This window comes from Lepidochelys kempii, chromosome 27 (genome assembly GCF_965140265.1).
Source record: "Lepidochelys kempii isolate rLepKem1 chromosome 27, rLepKem1.hap2, whole genome shotgun sequence".
NCBI lineage: Eukaryota > Metazoa > Chordata > Testudines > Cheloniidae > Lepidochelys > Lepidochelys kempii.
The window spans coordinates 12,793,815-12,816,455 of NC_133282.1; the positions used below are offsets into that span (position 1 = coordinate 12,793,815).

The 22,641-nt window shown below is 51.0% G+C and overlaps 1 long non-coding RNA gene across 2 annotated transcripts; it reads left to right on the forward strand.

Moving 5' to 3' along the window:
- The first annotated feature begins 1,503 nt into the window (after positions 1-1,503).
- LOC140903964 (uncharacterized) lies at positions 1,504-16,907 on the forward strand. 2 transcript variants are annotated; one of them, XR_012156395.1, is made up of 4 exons: positions 1,504-1,932; positions 3,649-3,812; positions 10,835-11,009; positions 11,398-16,907. It is a non-coding gene; the product is annotated as an uncharacterized lncRNA (long non-coding RNA). The 2 variants fall into 2 exon arrangements; XR_012156394.1 differs by having other exon boundaries at positions 10,835-16,907.
- Positions 16,908-22,641: the final 5,734 nt, after the last annotated feature.

The window sequence follows — 22,641 nt, forward strand, 5'->3', positions numbered from 1 at the left end:
GATAATGAACCTTGCCCACCTTTGCTCCAAGATCTAATATGCTCCAAGATCTACTGATGACAAGCACTAGATAAGAGCTAAATATTGTTGTTTGTTTATTTTATTATTTGAAGGCCTGTCGAGTTGGACACTCACAATCACTAGTCTTGGCTACAGCAGTTTCCTCACCAATCAAAAACAGCAAATCAGTTTCGTAAGGGGGAGATAGAATTTTGTAGGCTGCTTTATCTGCGCATAAAACCAGTTGTGTGCTGCACCATTTCCACCTGGAACTTTGAAAGCATCAGAACACAGCGGTGGCATATCAGCTGTCCCTCCCCAGGCTGCTAGTCAGTAGGCAGCATGTTAAAAGATGATGAATATCAGGACGCTGCCCGCATTTGCATGCGGGAGCTCTAACTGCCTGCTGGGTTTCTGTCTTACTGTTGTACGATGTTACACGAACGTTTTAATTTGTATCGTGAAGCACGGCTGACAAATGGACAGATCTGTCTGTGCAAAGAGGATCGGCTACCGATGATTTACAACGAGGCTCATGCACGCCAGCTCAGGAGCGTTTCAACATGACGGCCTAATGGTTATTAATTCGGCTGGAATTTACTGCAGTGCCTTTAATCCTGATGGACTCGTTGTGTATTTAATATAAATATTCTAAGTGCTTCTGTGGGATTTTCTCCTAGAACTTGGCATTTAGCTAAAAGGCCCGTGTACGGCAGCTACTGTTTCGTACTGAGTCTTCTCTCTGCATTTTCTCTTGTTGGACAATCGTTGGGCCAGATTCTGTGCTGCGTCTCCAGAGAGACGGAACGCACAGAAGGCACAATCCAGGCAGGGCCAAGGTGGCTTTATGCCACCTTTGCTGCCCAGATACCAGGCTGCTGCAGGGGCCAAAATGGTCCCTGGCATAATTTAGAGCAGCCCCCAACTGCTCCAACTTATGGCAGCCTTTTCTGGGAGGCAATGCAGCTCAGAATCTCCTTAGCATTGAGGACTATGGTTACTGCCCCTCCTGTCCCAGTGTAGCTTCTCCTCCTGGACTTGTGAGGGTGGCAGTGAAAAGTCAATGACGTCAGCTCTGCTGAGTTCTGCCTGATCACACAATGCTCTTTGTGGCTCCTGTCCATGGCTGGATCGATGCATGAGGGTAGTAGTGGGGGTCCGGAATGGGTCTCATTGACTATTAGGGTGCAAGAAGTCCGGGAGGGGTATCTGAGTTTTGAACACAGACCATTCCGCCTAAATCGGCTCTGGGGATCTGGGAAATCTGTCCCCCGCTTCGTTCGGCCTAGTTCACAGCTGTGTGTGGTTTTTACTAAAGTTTTTAATTTCCTCTCCTTTTTGTGCTCTGAAAGGCATTTTTTTGCCCGCCCCCCTTCCCCCCCCAAGAGCCACCGAATCTCTCATATTCCAGGTTAGCTCTGGCCCTGTCTAATCGATCCCTGATCCAGACCTTTTCCTCACACAGGTTGATTTGTGTGTGTGTACACACGCTCCCTGGCAAGGTGAAGCTCAGCCATGTGTTTCTGTTTAGAGGAAGTTGGCCTGACAGTTCCAGCCCTCCTCCTCGGTGGGAAACGCTGGGTTCCAAAGCCCTGGAAACATGTGAAGGCTGCAATTTGACTCCCTTGGCTTCCACTTCCCGGCAGAAAAAGAACCGCTGGTGCCAAAATTCAATCCTCCCGGGGAGGCTGGAAATATTTAGGACACCGTCCAAGGATCAATAAAATAAAGAACAGGCCAGGATTGTTGGGCTCCTTCAAACAATAAATTCCGAGCCCTGGGGATACAGCGGCGGTGAGGAAGGCCAGTCCAGAAGGCCGAAGTCGCCATGATTCTTGGGGCATCACGGTCGTGCTGGAGAATTCAGGCCCCGATTCCTTAGAAAGCCTGTTGCTGTAGAGGGGGAGAGACATGATGTTGAGTTAATGCTGGGTGAGTATGTGTTCCCTATGGACATCCAAGGGCAGCAGTCCCGGTCCCCGGTTCCTACTGAAAGGGGGTAATTAGGTTAACCCCAGGTGTGGGATAGTTGTGGCTTTCTCAAGTGTTCACTCATTATTTAGCTGTATTAATGGAACGCCTAGGAGTCCCAGTCATGGGCCAGGACCTCACTGTTCTAGGTGCTGTACAAAAACAAATAGTGCTTGTCCCAAGGGTTTACAATCAAAGTATAGCTGGAGGCATCATCCCAAGGACGGGATCCTTGCGCGGGCTCAGAGAGCAAAACCCCTTCCAAGGAAAGAGAGGACGGGGCTGCAAGTAGCATCTCCTCTCTTTATGGGGAATAATTCCCTGCTCTTTGCCCTCCGGCTGCAACTGTGGCATTAGTGGATTGGGCTGGGAGTTGGGAGACCTGGGTCCTAGCTCTGCCACAGACTCGCTGTGTGACCTTGGGCAAGTCCCTTAAGCTCTCTGTTCCTTCATTGCCTCAGCTGTGTACAGGGGATGCTTGCTCTAGAATTGGCATCTTGGCTTGGTCCTATCTTCCTGGCATTCTAGACTTGCCAGGCGCTGTGAGCATTTGCTGGGAAGTAGCAATCAGAGCTAATGCCCTTTCCTTGGTTCTTCTGATTTGCCATCTTTCTGTTATATTCGTCTAATGTTATGTTCACAGGATGATTAGATAGTGGATGAAAACATACACACTCTTGCTGGAAAATTGCCATGTAGCACAACTTTATTTCTTAGAATTCGAATGATAGCACCCAAGAAACCAAAAACACAGAGAGAGAAAACAGGCTGCTCCCTAAGACGGTGAAGGCACAACTCACCCCACCTTGCTTTAAACCCGTTTTTTCCAAACTGAATCAGATGACCCAGTTCACATGGCTTTTGTCAGAGCCCTGCAAGCAGGACCAGGAAATTCCTCATACGCATTGATCGTGTGTCACTGTTCACCAGTTTCCCAATATGCCACCTTTAGGAATTCATCTCTACCCAAACTGGGGGGCCATGAGGTCTCCGAGTAGCCCAATGCCCTCGGTCATTCACTTAAGGAATTGGTCTGAGCTGGGATAACCCATGCTGGAATTTGATGGATGAGAAAAAGAAATGGATGGTGATGATGATACATTGGAAACAAAGGACCCTTTGAAGCTCTTGTGGCTTGCCAGTTAATGTCCCGGTCTTCCCCTTTGACAAATAGAGAAGGGTGTCCCAAGTTATCTTTCTTCTGAGTTAGCAGCTTTATTCCTTTTCTCTGCACAATCTGGAGCTCCTTAGCCAAAAGTGAATCCAGATACCAGGCAATTTCATCCATTTATCCTGTAGGATCACAGCTCTTTCTCTGTCTCCAACCTTGACCACTGTCCAACAACCTGTCCCCCAACCCCCAGCTGCTCTCTGTCATTCCCCTGCATCTGTTTGTCTTCCACCCCCCTCGGTTTACAGCTTGTGTGTGTGTGTGTGTTTGCACCAGCCCCCTTTGAAGTTGCTTGGTTGTGCGTTTGGCCTCCCCTTCCCTTTTCTCTCCACACCCCTTGCCTGCCCCTGGTGTGTGCATTTCTGGCTGAACGCTGCCTCTCTGTCTGTGTTGGCTGAAATGAAGGAAACGGGTCACCATCTGTGACCTCCTTTATGAACCAAAATGTTGGAGTTTGGCTCCTGTTACAGCTGGTCTAATGCAATTGCTTCCTCCCTGTCCAACAGACACACCCTGGGAACGAGGTGGAGAAACGGGCTTTTCCCAAAACCTTTGAGGATATGGAGCCTGAACGGGTCTGGAGATTATAATCCAGAATTTGCATAATTTGCCACCGTCCTTCCTCCAGCTAGGAGATCTGCGCCCAGGGAGAAATTGACAGGAGTTGGAGGTGAGGCCTTTTCAGTGCTTATTTCTGAGGCCTTGTCTGCAGTGGTGTTTTAGCCGAGGCCGCAGCTGCTGCACTGGAGCAAACCCCTGGCGTAGGCCCTAATTTGCACTAATGAAAATTCTGCGGCACCACTTTAAACTGTCTGCGCTAGGGCTTCGCATTGGTGTGTCTTAAATCTCGCAGTAGGCGAGGCCTCCGGGCATGTCTGCACTGGAGCTGGAAGGTGTCAATTGCAGCTCAGGTAGACCCTACCCCTGCCAGTTGTGATTGGAGCTAGTGCGCTAAAAACCAGCAGCCTAGCCATGGCTGGCTGTCCCAAGTATGGACCTAGGATCTTGGACAGGATTGTCCTGAGGACGACTCACCCCTCCTGCCATTGCAGCTATGTGGCTATTTTTAGCACACTAGCTCCATCCCAGCTAGCATGGGTATGTCTGCCTGAGCTGGAACTTGTATCTTCTAGCTCCCGTGTACACATTCCTTAAGTGACGTGGTCTCAGACACGATCAAGACCTACTCTGATCGAATTACCTCCGGACCCCAGGGTAAAACCCACCTATGATGATAGAAGCTACGGAGAATGAGGAGGGAGATTAAGAGGAAGCAGAGGAAAGAGACACCCCTGAGAAATCCTTTAAAGGGCCATCTGCCATCAAAACCATGTTGCTCCCTTGGCCGGCTTTCTGTGCGCACAACTGTTAAACAGCTGCCGAGCCTCTCCCCAGAGGTGGCTGCACGTTCTGAAGTTTACAGCCTTGTAAAGGCATTTGGGGGCCCCCTCTGGATGAAAGGCCCACGGTTAAATGCCAGCTCATTATCACTAATATTGTTGTTAAATTCCAAGTGAAACACTTAAGGCTGAGCGTCCTCTAATGATGGGATAATTAGGGAGGCGGCTCCGTTGCTGTAGTTTTACAAGGCTGTAATGAAGTTCTCACAGGGACGGGCTCTTGCTTCAGGCAGGGTGAGGGAATTGGGTGCTTGCCGAGGAAATGGTGAACGGGAGCCGTCTATTATTATTATGCTGCCGATGTAACAATGGGCACCATTAATAAGAATCCAGCTTCTTCTACAACCCACCCCCTTCCCAGCAGCTTGGGAGGAACCCCCTTGGTTTCGTGGCCAACCAGGAGATGCGTGGAAGAGAATTCATCTAAGGGCCACTTCCGCTCTCCCTGCTGTGGCTGCTGCCTTTGCATGGAGTTCAGTGGCTTGCTGAGGCGCTGGGAAAAGGGTGGCCTTGGGGCGTAGCAGAGCGGAGGTGGGGATGGGGCAACCGGGATAGGCTTTGCGGAGGAGGAGAGAGCAGTGGGGATAGGAGAGCGGAGGAAAGAGCAAGTGTGGAGCAAGAACCCGGGTTCAGCATAGCCCTTCCGCGCCCCCCGCCAGCGTTAAATAAGTGGGCGCTGGCATGGCACGGGTTGCTACAGCACCCACTGCTTCGAGCCTGCTGTCAAAGCTCCCCGACACCAGCCAGTCTTCTGCTGACCCAGCGCTGCCAGCCAGTCTGCCGTGGAGCTCTGGAAACCTCTGGCTGTCTCTGCTATCCGCCAGACGTTCTGATTCCAGGCCACTTTGTTTCCAGCATTTGTGCCTGATGTCAGCGAGGGCTTCAAGGCTCGCTCCCTGCTGGCAGGAAACTCACTGGCACATCCGGCGGTGCCAAGAATAATACATGTCTGTGCTAAAGGCCTGGGTCTCATCTGAAGACCCGCAAGTCTCATGACAGATAAAGGACTGTGGGAGGAAGGAGGCTTAGAATTACTGTTAAGCCTTGGATGGGAATATGAAAGAAGCATATGTGGGAAAGAGACAGGACTGTCAGTCTCCTGGGGGTAGGATCCACAGGCAGTGAGAGTTTGAGATATCTATCCTAGGTACTGATATGGTCCTCATCTGAGCGCCTCACAATCGTTAATGCATTTATCCTTGCACAATCTCTGTGAGACAGTCCAGTTATCCCCATTTTAGAGATGGGGAAACCTAGGCACAGAGAAGCTAAGTGACTTGCCCAAGGGCACCCAGGAAGTCCGTGGTGGAGCAGGGAATGGAATCTGGGTTTCCCTAGTTCTAGGCTAGTGCTCCTAATCACTGGATCATCCTTCCCCTCTTTAACCTGCTAAGGGAATGTGCCTTTGGGCCTAAAACAAATGGCCAAAGATGCGTGTTTGTGCCACACTGAAAAGGGAAGCTGCGGGGTAGTGTAAAGGAAATTGAATGTGATGTCAAAATACATTGTACAGATTGTATCAATCACTGCTGATGAAAGAGGGATCAGATGTTTACATGGATAACAAGAAGAGTCGGAGTTAGAACCGTTATACTAACAAAAAGATGTAGGGAAAGAGAGAATCCTCAGGGTTTGGATTTTAAAGCCATCTCTAAACCAGTCTCTCAATCCTAATCTAAAGTTAGGGTGATGCCTTCATGGGGGGCAGATTATCCCACATTTGTCTACTGCATGATTCTTACACCTGCCTCTGAGCTGGCATCTGCTGGTGGCCACTGTCAGAGACAGTGCCTGGATCTCATCCATCCTGGCAACTCCTCTGTACATCTTAAATTCACTAACAACCTCAATTTTAAACAAGATGTCATATGCTGCCTCTATTCCCAGAATTGCCTCCAGTTTGCCAGGGTCTAGGGACCCTGGTGCTGAGTGTAGGTACCAGCATATCATGGAGTGCACAGGGCGAATGACTGAGTTTTTTCCAAAAAAGATTAGCGACTGTGAGTGCTCCAATTTTGAGGGCCCAAATTCAGCCACCTTTAAAGGGGTGAGTGCTCAGGGCCTTCTGAAAACCAGGCCTCTTTAAGATGACCTCAGAGGGGTCCCAACATCATGAGTCAATTCTGACCGTGGTTTATGACTCCCTGTCTCAGACAGGGTAATGCATGGGAATGCAGCACGGATTAGTGAGGATGTTGCGAGCTGCACTTCCCCTACACCTGGGGAGACCAGAATCCCATCTTACGGTTCTTTTCCTGCTTATGAAGCAGTGTGATTTCATGGTCGCTGGATGTCAGCTGTCACTGGCTGTCTTGCAAGATGCCAAAATTCTATCCCCATCCCCAACTTTGATGTCTTGTCTTTATCAGCCTGGCGCTTTCCCCTTGGTCTGCAGCCTCTCACACAGAGGAATGGCTCGCTGTAGCCATGTTACTGGCTCAAGGCTGTCAGCTAGCCTGAGCCCTGCTGCTGGTGTGATGACCGTGGTAGGCCTTTCAAAACACGGGTGGTCTCGCTGGAATTGTTGCTGGCTATCAAACAGGGTCTGCTTGTCCGAGCTGGTCTCTTTAGAGCTCCCAGCTGGCTTCCTACAAACCACAGATCTGTCCTGAACCCTTTAAAAATCCCTTCAGATGGGAACTGGGGAGGATCTGTGTGAGAGGAAGCTGGGATCATGTGATAATCTGCCAGGCAATCAACCTGGGAAATCGGAGACATTTCCAACAAGAAATAGAAAAATTCAGGCAGGTGTCAGTCCGGGAAGGAAAATGCAAAATCTTTAATGCTGCACAGTGCTGTCCGGCCAGGATCCATATAATAATGTATGGATGCCTCTTTCCCGTACCACCCATCTACTGAAGGAGGCCACGTGGGCTACTGCAAAGGCACCGACTGGGAACCAGGAGAGCTGGGTGCTATCCCCAGCTCTGCCACTGACCTTCTGCGTGATCCCGGGCAAGTCGCTTCCCCTCTCTGTGCCTCTGTTTCCCCTCCCAACCTTTGTCGTGACTCTTCAGGTTTTCTAAGCCCTTCGGGACAGGGCTGGTCTCTCGCTGTGTCTTTGCGCCGTGCCTGGCCCAATGGAGCCCTGACCGCTGCAGAGGTTTGAAGGTGCTATTGTAATACAAATAATACTAAATACTCGCTGCTGTGCCTCCTTTATACAGCACTAGTCTGTTAGGCTCTAGCTACTATTCCACATGCAACCCCCCCCACGCCCCGCCCCGCTAGTGTGCGTACACTGATGCCCCGTCTTGTGCAGGGACACCCTCTTTTTTGGGGAGGGGAGAAAGGCTTCAGGCATTGAAGACTGGCTTGGGATCCTGCTTCAATTCCTGGCTGGGCCACAGACTTCCTTTGTAACCTTGGCCACGTCATTTAATCTCTCTCTACCTTGGGTCACCATCTGTAAGCTGGGGATATACTGGCTGTGTCTCGTTAGATTGTAAGCTCTTGGGAGGCAGGGACTGTGTCTCTGGGCAATGCCTAGCATAATGAGGCCCTGTCGGTGGAAATAGTGATGTACATAGCATGTGATGGGGCATCCACACCCCACACTGGCCAGGAGCAGGGTAATGATCAGCTCTAGCTGCAGTAAGTGTCCGTTTTGGGTGGAGGGGTTAAATTGGGAGGGGGCTGGTGAAGAGCCCAGCTCAGCTGGGAGCTGGCTGGCTGAGAGGGAGAGCAGACCACCAGCTCCCTCCTTGTGAGAGGAGCTGGGCCCAGGCACTGACTCCGGACTGCGGCCTGCCAGAGCCTCCCGGAGGAAAGACGGGGTGACATGGGGCTGTTGGTTTGATTTGCTCCCAGTCACTTTGTCTGTTGTTGTTGAGTAAGGACAGCAACAGCCAGATAAACACTGGCTGGCTTTTACACCCAACCAGGAACACAGCAGAGAGTTTTGCTCCCAGACTTGCAACAACCATCACGCAGCCCTGTCTGTACAGGGCCATGGTATCCATGTATACCCGACACTTGTGCATCTCAGCCCACACACCTGCCGTCTTCCTTCCTCCAGCATCTCCCTCCCTCGCTGATGCACGTGGCCCACTTCCATTTCACCCAGGCTGCATCAGAGCCCCCTTCCCCCACATTCAGACTCTGGGGTGGAGACTTTATAGGGTCTCGTACACAGCTTTCTCCTTCTGCATGTCGTCGTGGGCTATTTCACAATGATTTCTTGCTTTCATTTGCTCGCTGGCTCCAGTGACTGTGTTTACTAAATGTATTCTAATGTAGTCACCTTTCACCCCCCGACTAGACGCCTATTGATCCAGTATAGATCCCAACGAAAGGCTGTTACGAAAACAAAAGCTCCCAGGCTCTGTCAGCACTGTCAACAGCTTCACTGGAGAGAATGGGATGTGGGAATGGAGACTTCTGGGATGGCGGCTAGCAGCAGAGGGCACTCTTGCCAATCTTTAGTGTTATGTTCATAGCATACACCCAGAGAAGTTGGATAAAAATCTAAAATACTCTTGCTGGAAGCCTGCAATGTAACATGACTGTCGTTCTTGGAATTCAGGATGATAACGCTCAAGAACCCCAAAACAGAGCAAGACAAAGCAGGCTGCTCCCTAAGGCCCAACTCAGCCCACCTTACTCTAGGCTGGCTCTCTGCAGACTGATTGCGCAGGATCCAGATCACACAACCCTTAGTGTTCGAGCAGGACCAGGAAATGTGATGTCTTGTAATTTTAAGACAGTTTTCAGTGTACCATAACTAGCTGCTCTGTCGGAAAGGAATCACAAAGGCTGAAGTAGGGGGGTGGAAATGCCTTCTTTTTGCCTGCTTGATCACTGTGGGAGAGCAGCCCCGAGGGCTGAAAGTATAGAGCATGGCCATGCTCCTTGGAGTCAATACAAGACATGCTCAGACGGATTAATGAAATGTCTTAATCATCCGAGTAACCAAGGAAAGGTGGTCTTATTCTCAGAGCCTGTGACTCTGGAGATCTGGGCTCAATTCCCAGCTCTGCCACAGACTCCCTGTGTCACTCTGGGCAAGTCACTTAATCCCCCCGTGCCTCAGTTTCCCCCTTATCTGTAATACAAGGATGATAACACGAAAGGGTGATGGTACCAAAGGAAACATTCAGCAGTGGTTGTGAAGGGCTCAGATGCTGCAGTGACAGGCATGGTATAAGTATCGAGAGAGAGAGAGCTCACTGAAAGAACCATGCTGCAGAAGGGTACTGCAGAATGTGAAAGTGGACCAAAGGAAGAGACTGTGGGTGGAATAACTCCTCAGCCAGGTCACTGAAGAAGCCACTCGGGGGCTGTTGGAAGGCAGGGCCTGCCAGTTCCTGACATATACCGTATGTTACTTGTACCCTCCTGTGTCCAGCTCCGCTTGGGTGGGAGGGCTATTTTGGCACCATAAAACACAGCTTTCTGACAGCTGTTTCCTGCTGGAGCCGCAGTTGGCACGGGAGAGGGGATCAGTTTTCGATGGGAGACACCTCGCAAATTTTTAGACCGGAGAGCTCCATTGGTCCAGTGGAAGGAGCTTCCGGAAAACACAGCAGGGGTCAGGGGCCAAGTGGAGCTACTGGACAATGGGACTGCACTCAGGATGCTGAAGTGTCTCTTATTGCCTGGAGAGTGGGTCACTACTCCACGCTGAAGTGGGCATGTGCAGGGGAGATTTATCAATGTGGTAATTTGTGATTCGCAGTGTCCTGGGAAGACCTAGGATTGCTAATACGCCTCATGCAAGCAAGTGCCCCTGGCTGCCTGATCCACAGCCCCTCCTGCTCCCACACGTTCACCGATGACACACGCACTGCTGCGCTGGCCCCAGCAATCTGCACACGCCTGACAACACGCATGGCGCTGACCTTTCCACAGCAACCTGGCAGATCACCTAGGTGGATACGCTGCTGAGCCAGCCCGCCAGATCTGGAATTGCTTTGTACCCCTTAAATAGCCATTCAGATGCACAAGTTCAGGTTGGGCCTTGTAGATCAGCATCTGACTAGGCATGCCCGGTTGGCTCATGTAGCGGATGGGAGACACAAGAAGGCTGGCCCCACTCTTGGGAGCAGGGTATGGGTACGGTGGGGCACCAGTCGAAGGGATAAGAAAGATGGCGACTTTCTCCGGCTCAACTTGTGCGATAGTGGAAGTGAATTGCACAGCCATGGCCCCTCCATGGACCGTGTCCCCTCCCCACCCCCTCCGGCGATTGTGCATGGCAGAGTTGGACTCTTTGGATAAAGTACTGCAATAAAAGACAGGAAGTAGCTGTCAATCGCTTTTTATTTAACATCCACTCCCCTTCTCTCCCCAGCTTCTCTAAGGAATGGCCGTCCCAGAGGCAATGGAGGGAACCAACACGAGAAAGAAGGCTCCTGGAATATGCTGCACGGCTGCCAAACATCAACATGTGTGACCATAAAACGCAGCCCCAGGAAGCGGAATGCGATAATCTCGAACCTGAAATTGTGAGCCAGGGGAGGTGAGAGGTAAGAGCCGAGATGTACCAGCTGCTTCTCCCCAGGTGTCCTCCTCATGGCACTGGGAAAGGGCACTCTCTTGGGGTGCTAAGAATGAGGTCATGTCCAGGCTCCTGACTGTCTGTGGGGCAAGGGGGGGGGGGGATTCTTCCCAGAGGCACTCATATCCTAATTCCCTCCCCCTTCTCCCTCCCCCGCTCCCTCCATGCAAAGCCTCACTCAGCCTCCTGCCACACAGCTGGGCTGCAGCCCTGGGAGATGGGAGCACATAAAACCCCTTTCCAGAACGAATCTGAGGGGCTTTAATCTCTTGGCTCCTTCTCTGAGCTGCATCAGACACTTGACACATTTAAACCCTGTGACCCTCAGCCCCGCTCCAGTCTCCTCTCTTTAGCAGGACCGAATCAACAAAGGGTGGATGTTAAAGGAAGGCCAAATAGGACCACTGAGCAACCTGGGACTTACAAGGGATGGTGTATGGAGAGCACAGTGATGCTTCAGCAGAGGAAGGAGATTGGAGAAATCTCTCTCTTTCTCTGGTCGAAGAATCTGTCCCTCGGCTGACGTTTTGAGTGACTTGTTGGTTGAGCCCAGCTGCAGAAGAGCTTGTGATGAGCCATCTCCGCTCTCCCCGGCCCAAAAGATGCTGTCGTAGTGACTTGGTGCCTCCAGAGACCAAGAGGTTCACAGGAGAACTTAACCTTACATGAAAAGCATCAACGCATGTGAAAAAATATGCAGGGCTGCTAAACTGCAGAGTGAACTAACAGCTCCCTGGAGATCCATGTGAGCTGAACCCTAAAGGGCAGCTGGCCAGGGATTTATCCCCACAACTACTTAAAAATCAAACATTTCTATTTTTGGGGAGGAGGGGGGAAGCCCTTCTGGGTGAAGTTTAATGCAGATGAATGTGAGACGGCTGGTGGGACTCATACCAGGCGGAGATTAGAAAGGGTCTATGTCACGGTTTTGCTTTCTTCTGTTCCTCTCCTGCCATGCAGCTCAGATGATACACCTCATTGCTGCCTGGCAGCATCCTAGGCTGTTGTTTCAATCCTTCGCCCTTCGGCAACCTGGTTAATGCCCCTCTGTTCTGACCTGCAGCAGCCGCGTTCTGTCTCGGGCTGGGCAGAAGAGTGCAGCGATGCCGTCAAAGTGGCAGGAAAGGGGGGTTGAGCTTTGGCATTCCTGCTTGGACTCGAATGAGAAGCAGCAAGTGTGGAGAGAAGGGAGAGGCAGTGAGTGATAAATCCAAGAGAGGATCAAAGACCCGGACAAGAGATTTTAGTTGCAGAGGGGAAAGAGTTGGATTTTAGAGACACGAAAGAAGTGACAGGACTTCACGAGGGACAGACTATGCGGGGAGAAGGCGAGAGCTGAAAGTCGACCGTGGAGTTGTCAGTGGTGACAGAGAAGGGCAGCTTAGGATGAGGAGAAGAGTTTTCAGGTTTGAAGCGAGGGTGGCAGCATGTCTGGTGTGCCAAGCTGGTGAGAAAGTGGCAGGTGGGTGATGGAGAGGTTGGTGCTGTAGATAACACTCTGGGAACAAGATCTAAATGGAAAGAGCTGTAGGTAGAGTTGGCAGGGACTGGAGGTGCAAAGGTCTATCAGGAGAAGCGTGAATGGAGGGAAGGGATTGACCTTAAAGTGAAGGATCTCAGCAGAGTTCGAGCAAGAGTAGAGGGAGCGAATGCTGTGGGTTAGAGGCACAGAGGAAGCAAGAGGCCAGACTGTACATCAACAGGAGAAACTGATTCAGTGTCACTTTCCACACTATTTCAGCTAGGGACTCGTCTCCAGCCTTCCTGACCCTGCACCCCCGCTATTCCTCTCTCCCCACCCTTCCAACCAGCCTCCTTTCTGACCTGCAGTGACCCTGGTCAAGGCAGGTCGAAACATTTTCCATCAACCCTTTTAACTTTTTTTAACGGGAAATTGGATTTTCGACTGAACGGGAAATGGTTGCAGAAAGTGCCTGCTTTAATTGAGAGAAATCCAAATGCTTTTTGTTGGGAAACTGAAAATTAGCATCTGAAGGGTACTGAAATGAAAGTGTTTTTCACTGCCAAAAATGGAGAGGGGGAAAAAAAAGATTAGTTTCTGTGTTCAATGTGTCTTATCTGTGGGAAGCTTCCTTCACAAGGGTAGATCAGCCTGGTGTGGGCTTCAAACTTGAACCACCCAAGCCCCAGCTGGCTTTGCTTTTACCCCAAACTTGGGCTGGAAAGACCTAGCACTGCTCTTTGGCCTGAAGCCCCTAACCAAGCTCTGAGGAGATGATCAGCTGGTGCAACCGCCAGGGGGATGCTTGAAGCTGGATCTTGGTGCGGGGGTCAGGGGGAAGCAGATAGTGACAAACGTTCAGTGAATCCCAACGGCCCCAGGGCAGAGGCAGCGGGTCTAGAGTAGGGAGGATGTGCGATCATTGCCTTACCTGGTTCTTCAAACCTCCAGGGAAAGGGCGGCCAAGCAGCCTGAGACTTAACAGACCCCACTTCTATCAATTTCTCTCTCACAAGTTTCCTTGGGCAAGTCGCTTAGTCACCCAGTGTCTCAATTCTTATCCCTCTGCCTGTCCAGATCCACCCCAGGGCAGAGGCTTTTTATGGCCTGTGTTTGTACAGTGCAAGCACAATGTCTGGTTCGTGTCTGGGGCCCATAGCTGTGGCTATGATACAAATAAATAACAATCAGAGTGGTGATGCTGCGTTCGCATTTTCGCCCCATTCTCCGCTATCACCTGCAGTCGCTGTGGGGAGCTGAGAGATCCACACTCTTCGCGGACCAATTGCATCCCTCGGCTTCCGGCACTGGAGAAAGCCAGGTGTCGCCCCAGTTTAATTTGTTTTAAATTAATTTGCAGAGGGGGGAGCTGGAGGAGGCTGAAAGGTGAAAAGGGCTTTTCCTGGAGCCTTGCCAACTGGGAAATATCCTTTGCAACTTCTTTGTGAAAGCTCTGGTGGCTTCCCAGGGAGGGAGACCTAAATTCTATTCAATTAGGGGTAATAAAGGCCCATGTTTTCCTGCCTCCTAATCCCCAGCAAGGTTGGGAATTTACATGGGCAATCAGTTAATCCATCTACCACTCTCATCGCCAGCCCCTCTGAAGCATGGTTTTGCTTTCTTAAGCCAGCACACAGGAGCGGAAAGCTTCAGGTTAGAAGGACCGGGCAGGCTTTACGGTGAGGCTTGCCCACCAAAGTAGCCTGAGTTGGATATTCTGCAATGCGATTGTTCAGTCCCTGATCATACATCTGGGGCCTTTCTTCCAGGGAGACCTCTTTCCAGGGTGAAAAGAAGCACCATTCATCAATTCCAAGGCCAGCAGGGACCCCGTGATCATCCAGTCTAATCTCCTGCATAACACAGGCCAGAGAACTTCATCAGAATAATCCCTATTTGAATTAGTGCAGATCTTTCCAAAAACTGTCCAATCTTGATTTAAAAACTGCGAGTGGTGGAGAATCTACCACAGCCCTTGGTAAAATTGTTCTAGTGGTTAATTACTCACCCTCACTGTTAAAAATGTACACGTTGTTTCTAGTCTGAGTTTGTCTAGCTTCAACTTCTAGCTTTTGGATCCTGTTAGATCTTTGCCTGCTTGACTGAACTATTTGTAGGTTATGAACTGGAATCAAGTCACTCCTTAATCTTCTCTTTCCCCCCCCCCCACCCCCCTCCCCCAGCTAAATAGAGTGAGTTCCTTGAGCCTTTCACTACTAAGGCACCATCATAGGCAGAAAGCATCAGCTGGGAAAAGTCGGCCCAATCTTGGGTGGACTGAATCCAGGGTTAGAAGTGAATGGTTCTTGGGTTCGAATCCTGGCTCTGCCACAACTTCCTGTGTTCTCCGAGTCATGTTGCTGCTCGGTGCCTCAGTTTCCCTATCTGGAAAAGGGTGATAATGCTGCTTCCCTACCTTATTTGTTAATGTTTGTGCACCGCTTGGGAAATATAGCATGTCCCACAAATGCTAAAGATTATTTTGTAACAGATCCATGACCATCTAGAACATCACAGCAGTCACTATGCTGTATGGTGTGAACATCCTGACAGCAAGGTAGATAGTTCCCATATTCTCCTGCTCTATGAAGCACAAGCTCCCTCTACAACTGAACTTAAAAGTGACTCTCCATTAGCTATGAGCTGTATAGGGCCTATGACACACCATTGAGCAATTCTGATTCTGATCAGTAGAAGACAGCAGTGACACATGCTAGCCAATTAGTTACAACGCAGATGCCAAAGGGTGTTGACTGTTGTTGAATTTCACACACACACAGGCCACGCTATGTGAGTGAGGCATGAGATGGGACTGACACGGGAGACAAGTAGGGTCCGCAAGAAGGATGATGCCAGACCTTGCCTCTATGCAGGCACTAGAGAAAGCTGTCCATGTGCTCCAAAAGTCAGAGGGCTGTCGAGACAAACACAGCTGCAGATAAAGGGAAGGGAATGGTATCAACAAAGCAGGGCATTGACTTAGTCTCTGTTGCAAGGAAGTTGGTGTAAGCACCTCAGAGTTGAAATAGGCCTGTGATCTTGGAAAGGTCTCCCTCCCGACTAGTTCTCTAGTTCATCGGTATCTTCTAGGATAAGACTGTGTTGTGGTCCAAAGGCCTGTCAAGAGAGGCGTCTCTCAGCCAGACCATGGTCTGAGAAGAACTAGGGCGCTGTTTGTCTTTGGGAGACTCCTCCCTTGCGAGTGGGGAATTGTTGGTACGGGTCTCTGCGGTGCAGTCACAGCCCCCCAGCCGGGGACTGCACGGGTTTCATGGAGTGGGCTGTGAAGGGAGGCGAGAAACACCCAGAGTCTCAGTGCAGGGATCCCCCCGTGCTCACGCATGAAACAAGCGCTGCTGTATTTCAAAGGAGCTGTGGGTGGAAGCTTTGCAGGGGTGAACTAGGCTTTGCTGGGCCCCGGAGAAGGAGTGAGAATGAGATGGGGAAAAGGGATTTCTCAGCTGCAGGGGCATTCCCGGGGGGAGATGACTTCTTGTTTGACAAGCACAGACCAGCGTGCCAGGAACTGAGGGAAAGTCGTTTGATAATGTGAGCTGAGGGCCGGGCGGAGAATGTCACTGGCCTGATTGGTGAAGCATTGAGGCTTCCCAGCTGCTTCATCCCATGGGCCGTAAACAAGGGAGTCTCTGGGATCCATCCACAGCTGCTTTGATACTGGACTGTAACCTCAGGGCTGGGGTCCAGTAATTCCCATCTGCTTTAGCCCATGGACAGTAGAAGGAAAAGGATGCTTTCAGTCCCTAGTATCAGACAGATCTGGGTTCAACAGAGCCCTGGGGCGGACAACAGGGGCCCTGGATTGAGCCAGTGCCTGGCTCCTATGCGCTGAATTCCCCCGACTCACCACCCTCTGCAGCATCCCCCTCCCCGCCCCCCGCTGTCATTGACACGAAGCGTCGCATGACTGTCCCTGCTGGTTCCCAGCCCGGGGGCAAAGATCGCCATCTGTTCCGTCCTCACCACGGCTCTCTCTTCATTCGGGACTTTGCCACGATCACCTCTCTGCTGCGGTTATCGTCTCACTAACCCCAGTCTGGCGCTCATTTCTCCATCTCCTTCACCGCCCCATCCAGCTTGCCACCACCCCCACTGTTGTCATCCTTGCAGCCGTGTGCTGACACATCACAAAGCAGCCTCTTGGTTCGCCTTAAATAAAGGAGTGATTTCCAGGGAAGGGGGAGAGAGCTAGCCAGCCTGGATGCTGCTCTGCCACTCCCCTTCTCAGCATTGCTTTGTCTTTAGAGGAGTTAATGAAAGCCAGGTGCAGGCTAGAACATGAATTGCAACAGTGCACATGTGTCTATTTCCAGGCATCAGGTGTTCTAGTTAATTCATAGGCCACAGAATTGTATAATTAACTCTTCAGCGGCTGAATAAAAAATATAGTGCAAAAGTCGTCCCGCTCTATTGCATGTCTAATTACCACCCTTACCATTTGCCCTGTGCGGTGTGCAATCATTCACACCCATGCAAAATAGCTGCAATGTGCTCGCAGTCCAACCTGGTGGCATTCTGTGCTGGGGCAAAGACTATACAAGCTGGAGTGTGGTGAATCGAGACTCATGGCCTCTTTCCTTTCCCATTATTGTCCCTCGCCCACTGTTGCCATCAGCATCAATGTGTCTGTCGCTCTTGCTGTCCTCTCTGATGCATGGCGCGAATGCTGCCCGGTGGGGTTGCTGTGTCTGTGGGGTCCACCTTTAATGGGCTACTCAGCGCATCAGCTCTCTCCTCTTTGAAAGAGGCCCAGGCTTCCAGAGGAGGTCAGCACAGAGTAATTATGGGGAGGATGGGGTTTCAGAGGAGGCTGTGATTTAAGAACGACTCTGATCCATTATTATCTCAAGCCATGATAATAAACTCAAGACGGGCACTTTGTCCCCCTAGAAACCTCTCGGTGAAAGGCAGGATGGGCAAATGGGAGGCATGAGATGAAATGAGGAGGTCCCCCGGGAGCCAGGGCTGCAGCGCTCTTCCTGGAGCTGATCTTTCATAATTGGGTTTCTAGATGCCGCCCGCTCAGCGCACTCCTCCTCCAGACTCCTTGGGCCTAATTTCATAACGTGGCCGCTGATGGTGGGAACAGAAGACAGAGTAACATCATTCCCAGTAACACTATCGCCTCCCATTTGATCTGTGAGAGAGGCACATAACAATCAGAATTAGGAAGTCGGAGATAAAGTTACCCTCATTTGGTCCATGGATGGAAAAGATTTTCCTCTGAAAACAGGAAATTTCATACGCTTAAAAGTATATATAATGTGTAAACAGTGTTCAAGCTTTTAAATGCCTTCTGGCCCCTACTGATTCACAAGCAAACGGGTCCAGGCAGAGGGCCAGGGAGGGATTCCTCAGATTGGATCGATTTTGATGTCGCTTTTCAAGTCCCATTTTTGATTTCTCTGTGTGTGTGGCTGTGTAAAAGGCTTGCTGAGAAACTCAAAACCCTGTGAAACTTGCCAAGCTTTGGAGATTATGGTGAGCACTAAACTCAGAGCAGATTTGCACAGACGGTTCAGTAAAGTTCAGCGGCCTTTGGAGCAGAGTTAGACTCAAAACGGGGGCTGAGTTGTTGCAAATCAGCTTATTTTATGTAGTTTGGGGAAGGGTTGGTCAAAGAGCGGAATGACAAACCTGATCTCTGAAAACGTTCCCAAGAAAGGAGCTGATTTTGCCAAGGGGTGTGTGTGTGGGCGGGGTCACATTCTGGGTGTCTGTCCAGCCACCCCCTGGGTTTTTGTTAATAGTGAGTGTTGCACAGATGTTTGGTTGATAGAGAATTCATGTAAGAGGTTGGTCATTTGTCATTCTCCTCTTTAAAAAAATAGTAAGTTTGTCAACCAATCGGGGAGCAAAAAAAACCCAAATAAAATAAAATAAAATAAAATTCAACCACGTGTTATAAACGAAGGATAAAGCTCTACACTGTTTGGGTCCTGTATATGACCCTGGTATCTGAGCCCTTCACAATCTTTAATGGGTTTATCCTCACAATCCCCCTGTGAGGTAGGGCAATTATCCCATTGTAATGAGGGGAAACTGAGGCATAGGGAGACTAGGTAACATGCCCAAGGTCATGCAAGAAGCCTGTGGTAGTGTAAGGACTTGAACTCTCAACTTTCAAGCCCAAGTGTCTGAGATGGGTCAGAACCCAGGTCTCTACAGTCCTAGTTGAGTGTGCTGTCCACTAGGCCACATTGTCTCCACCTCAGTATCATTCCACCCCACCATGATTATTCTTTATTACTTGTAATGCAGTAGTGCCTAGGAGTCCCAGTCATGGCCCAGAACAAAAAGACGGGCCCTGCCCCAAAGAACCTGTTCAGAGAGCACAATTCTTCACTAATTTTTCACTACAATCAGTTGGCTTTTTTGAGCCCTTATTACAATATGCTCCCATTTAGCCGAAACCCTATTGTGCAAACCCCATCTTATCTGAATCCCTTCCTAGTCCCCCAGCATAAGCTATAGGGGGATTGATGCCCGCTACAGCACGTATCTCATGCAAGGGGACATGGGAGGGATATCACAGAGGTTTTGGATAAGAGAGCAGAAACCACCAGCCAGGACTGCATGGAGAAGGGGGACCACAACAAGCCCATGGCTGCGGGGCAGGTCACTGCAGCCCCCTACTCTCATCACTGGAGTGAATGAGTGGGGCCATGACAAGGGAGCTGCAGAGGGCCCCCTGCATTGCCGGAGGTCCACCGTTACCTGATCCCGGCAGTTGCGGGGTACAGGGGGTGGGAAGTCTAGGGAGGCTGTGCTCCTGGTGGACAGAGCAGCCCCCCCGGGCAAGACAGCGAGGAGGAGGGAGAGGAAGACTAGCCCCCGGATGTGAAGGAGACCACCCTGCTGCTGAAAGGCTCCGAATAAAATCTGTCCCCCACATGCAATGCAGGTAATCGGGAGTATGCTGGTAATAGTGTAATATGTGTATTGTGATAGACACCCCCCCACACACAATCATGATGGCGGCCCTGTTGTGCTGAGGACAATGCTGAGACACAATGAGAGACCATCCCTACCCCCAAGAGCCAACCAGTTCAACAGGCAAGACGGAGAAAGGAAGTACCGTTATCCCTGTTTTACACAGGTCGGGAACGGAGCCCCGAAGACAGAAAGTGACTTTGCCCCATGCAGATGGTGGGAGAGCCAGAAACTGAACCTGACTCCTTGGCCAGCGCCTTAGAACAGACGATTAGGGCGAGAGCGAAAGAACCACTGTGCTGATTTCACACAAAATTGTCTCTTCTTGTGAGAAAAGGCTTGTGTTCCCAAAGCAACCGCCCGGCAGGCGCTTGGTCTGTGATAATAATAATAATCACAGTTAATAATGCTTGGCTGTACCATGGCTCAGTGCCTTCTCCTGGCCCCTGCTTTGAGCTTAAATCCATGTTATTGCAGCTGAGAAATAACCATTTAAAAAGCAGTTAAGTAGCCTGCTCAGGGAGTGTTTTTCATAGTTCTAGCAAATCAAGGGTTCAGTTTCACTAAGTGTGGTGGAAAAACAGGCTATGGAGAGATTCCCATGAGCATCCGCAGGACCTAGAGCATCCTATATAACCCAGGCGTTTGCCAAGTTGGAGGGGTCAGGCAAGTTCTTCCCGGGTTATTAGGAGTTGAAGATTATGCCATGGGTCATTTGGGAGTTTAGTTTCCATAGATCAGCAGTAATGTCCTGGATTCAACCCATGGGAACTTGTTCACTCGTACTGTAAAATATACAGGGTTCCTCACAGAGGGTACTGGAGAACATTTAATCAAGTGGGCATGAGGAGAGGAGGAGTCCAGAGCTGAGAAAAAGCAAGAGGAACTGCTCCGAGTGGGGTGGGAGGGGATTGTTGTGTCTAGTACAGTCATTTCCACAGTGGATACAGCTGAGCTCAAGGTTTCATTGGGCTCCCTGCTTGTCGTGCAGTAAAACGCAGTCCAGAGAGTTGACAGAGCCATGGACTGAGGTCTCTTGCTCCCCATTTCTTCGCCTTAATGCCCCCCACTGGGTGCCACCTTTAGACTGAGCATCAGGGAATAATAATTGCCTCCCACAGTCAGGGGGCAAAGCCCCATTTCTTGGGAGCCTTAAAACCTACATTGGACAAAACACTAAACCAGGGGGTCTCAATCTTTTTCTTTCTGAGGACCTTCCAACATGCTGTAAAAACTCCATGGCCCACCAGTGCCTCAACAACTGGTTTTCTGCATGTAAAAGCCAGGGCCGGCATTAGGGGGTAGCAAGCAGGGCAATTGCCTGGGGCTCAGGACCCCAGGCTTCAGCCCTGCACAGCGGGGCTTCATCTTTCTGACTTGGGCCCCAGTGAATATAACATTGGCCCTGCTTGGTGGACCCCAGGGGGCCCCTGGTTGAAAACAACTGCACTAGGCAATCTTCAGCAGGGAATAATCTTGCATTAGCGGGGTATGGGGGTGAGGGAGATGGAGCAGGTGGACCAACTGGTCTTTTCCACGTCTATTGAGAGTCTATGACACTGGCTTAGACTGTGCAGGTACCCAGGTTTCCCTTCCCACCCTCTGTCTGTCTTGTCTAATTAGACTGTAAACTCTCCAGGGCAGGGACGGCCTATCCCTGTGTACCTAGCACAATGGAGCCCTGAGCGAGTTCTGTTGAGGCTTCTAAGGGCAATTGCAATGAATAACACTCCAGAAAAAAGCTGGATGCAGGGAGCCATGAGGTCCTCTAGCCGAGTGGGGGGGGGGGGGCCCTTCGTTTTTAAAAGTATCTACTCCAACCCTTCCAGAGGACAGGCTGACGTGTACCTGTGACTAATCACTGAACAGTGCTGTGCATTGTTGCAGGCAGAGGAGGAGTGGGAGCGGAGCAGGAAAGAAAGACTGAATGGGGTGCCCTTCTCTTTCTCTCCCTGCTTGAGTGGGAGCTCAGCATTGTAACCCTGGCCCTGATCCCTGGGCCTATTTATGCAACATTAGACCAGGATGGTTTGATTGCCAGGAAGAGCTCACTGCAAGTTGTTGCCACACTTGAAGGGTGGCTGGTGGTACTTGTCCTTCGCAGTGGGAACCGGCAGAGTCCTGAGGGCCTCAGACCCACGTGTTATTGCTGACGTACTTGGCCGAGCTGCAGCTCCGCATCAGAGCGGGACGCAAACCTGAAGCTCTGTGGCAGCAGAGAAATGCAGCTGGGGGTAGAGGGGGAAGCATATGGGCACGAAAAGCTTGTGTGAGCCTTGCCTCTCAGCGTCCTGGTGGGGGTTAGAGGATGTCAAGCCCTCTGCTTTGCATAGAGCACTCAGCAGACCTGGGTTCTTGCCGGGACTCTGCCACTGAGCTCCTGGGGGCCCTTGGGCTTGTCCCCTGAGGGAACAGGGCTCCGTTGTGGGCAGCGCTGTACGCCAGACTGTTCCCCAAAGAGTTTACAGTCTAGGTTGGGCTGTTATTGAGAGGCAGTGTAGGCTAGCGGGCAGGCCAGCGTCCTGACTCGGTGGAGGAAGCTCAAACAAATGGCAGCAGCAAAAGGACCCCCCCACCCCACCCCTGGCCCCACTCAAGTCAGCAGCTGGTTTGTATCTTCCAGATTGGGTGGAATGGGATTGGTGCGGCTACACAGTCTCCCCCTTGGAGGATTCTTGGCATACAGGGAAAGCCACGTGTCTCCCCACAGGCCACGTGGGCTGGAGACACATTCCAGATTGCTCTCGTTTAACCCTTTCACCGCAACTGCCCTGCAAAGAGCCGGGAGCCAGAAAAGATATGAACGCGCGCACCCCCTCCTGTGCATTCGCTTGCCCGGCAGCCTGGGAAGTGCCGGTGTTTGAAGGGTTGCGGCCCTGACACTCCCCGGCTCTGATGGGTGGTGGGGATGTCTGTAGCGTCGTGTGCGAGGGGAGAAGGAAAAGGCTGAATTGTCCGAGCACTCGCCCTGTGATTATGGGGCCATTTGAGGGACCCATGCCCTGTTCCCAGCAGGAGCTTCACTGAACCATTATGTTCTGTTGTCACAAGCCCTATATGCTGGTCAGAGGGGTTGCTCTGTGCCAGGGGTCCTCGGCCTTTTTCATACTATGACCTGACGTTCAGCTGCTGGCATCGTTAGGGCCCCATCCCAGGGCCCGTTGGGCCAGTTCCCAAGAGATGCTGA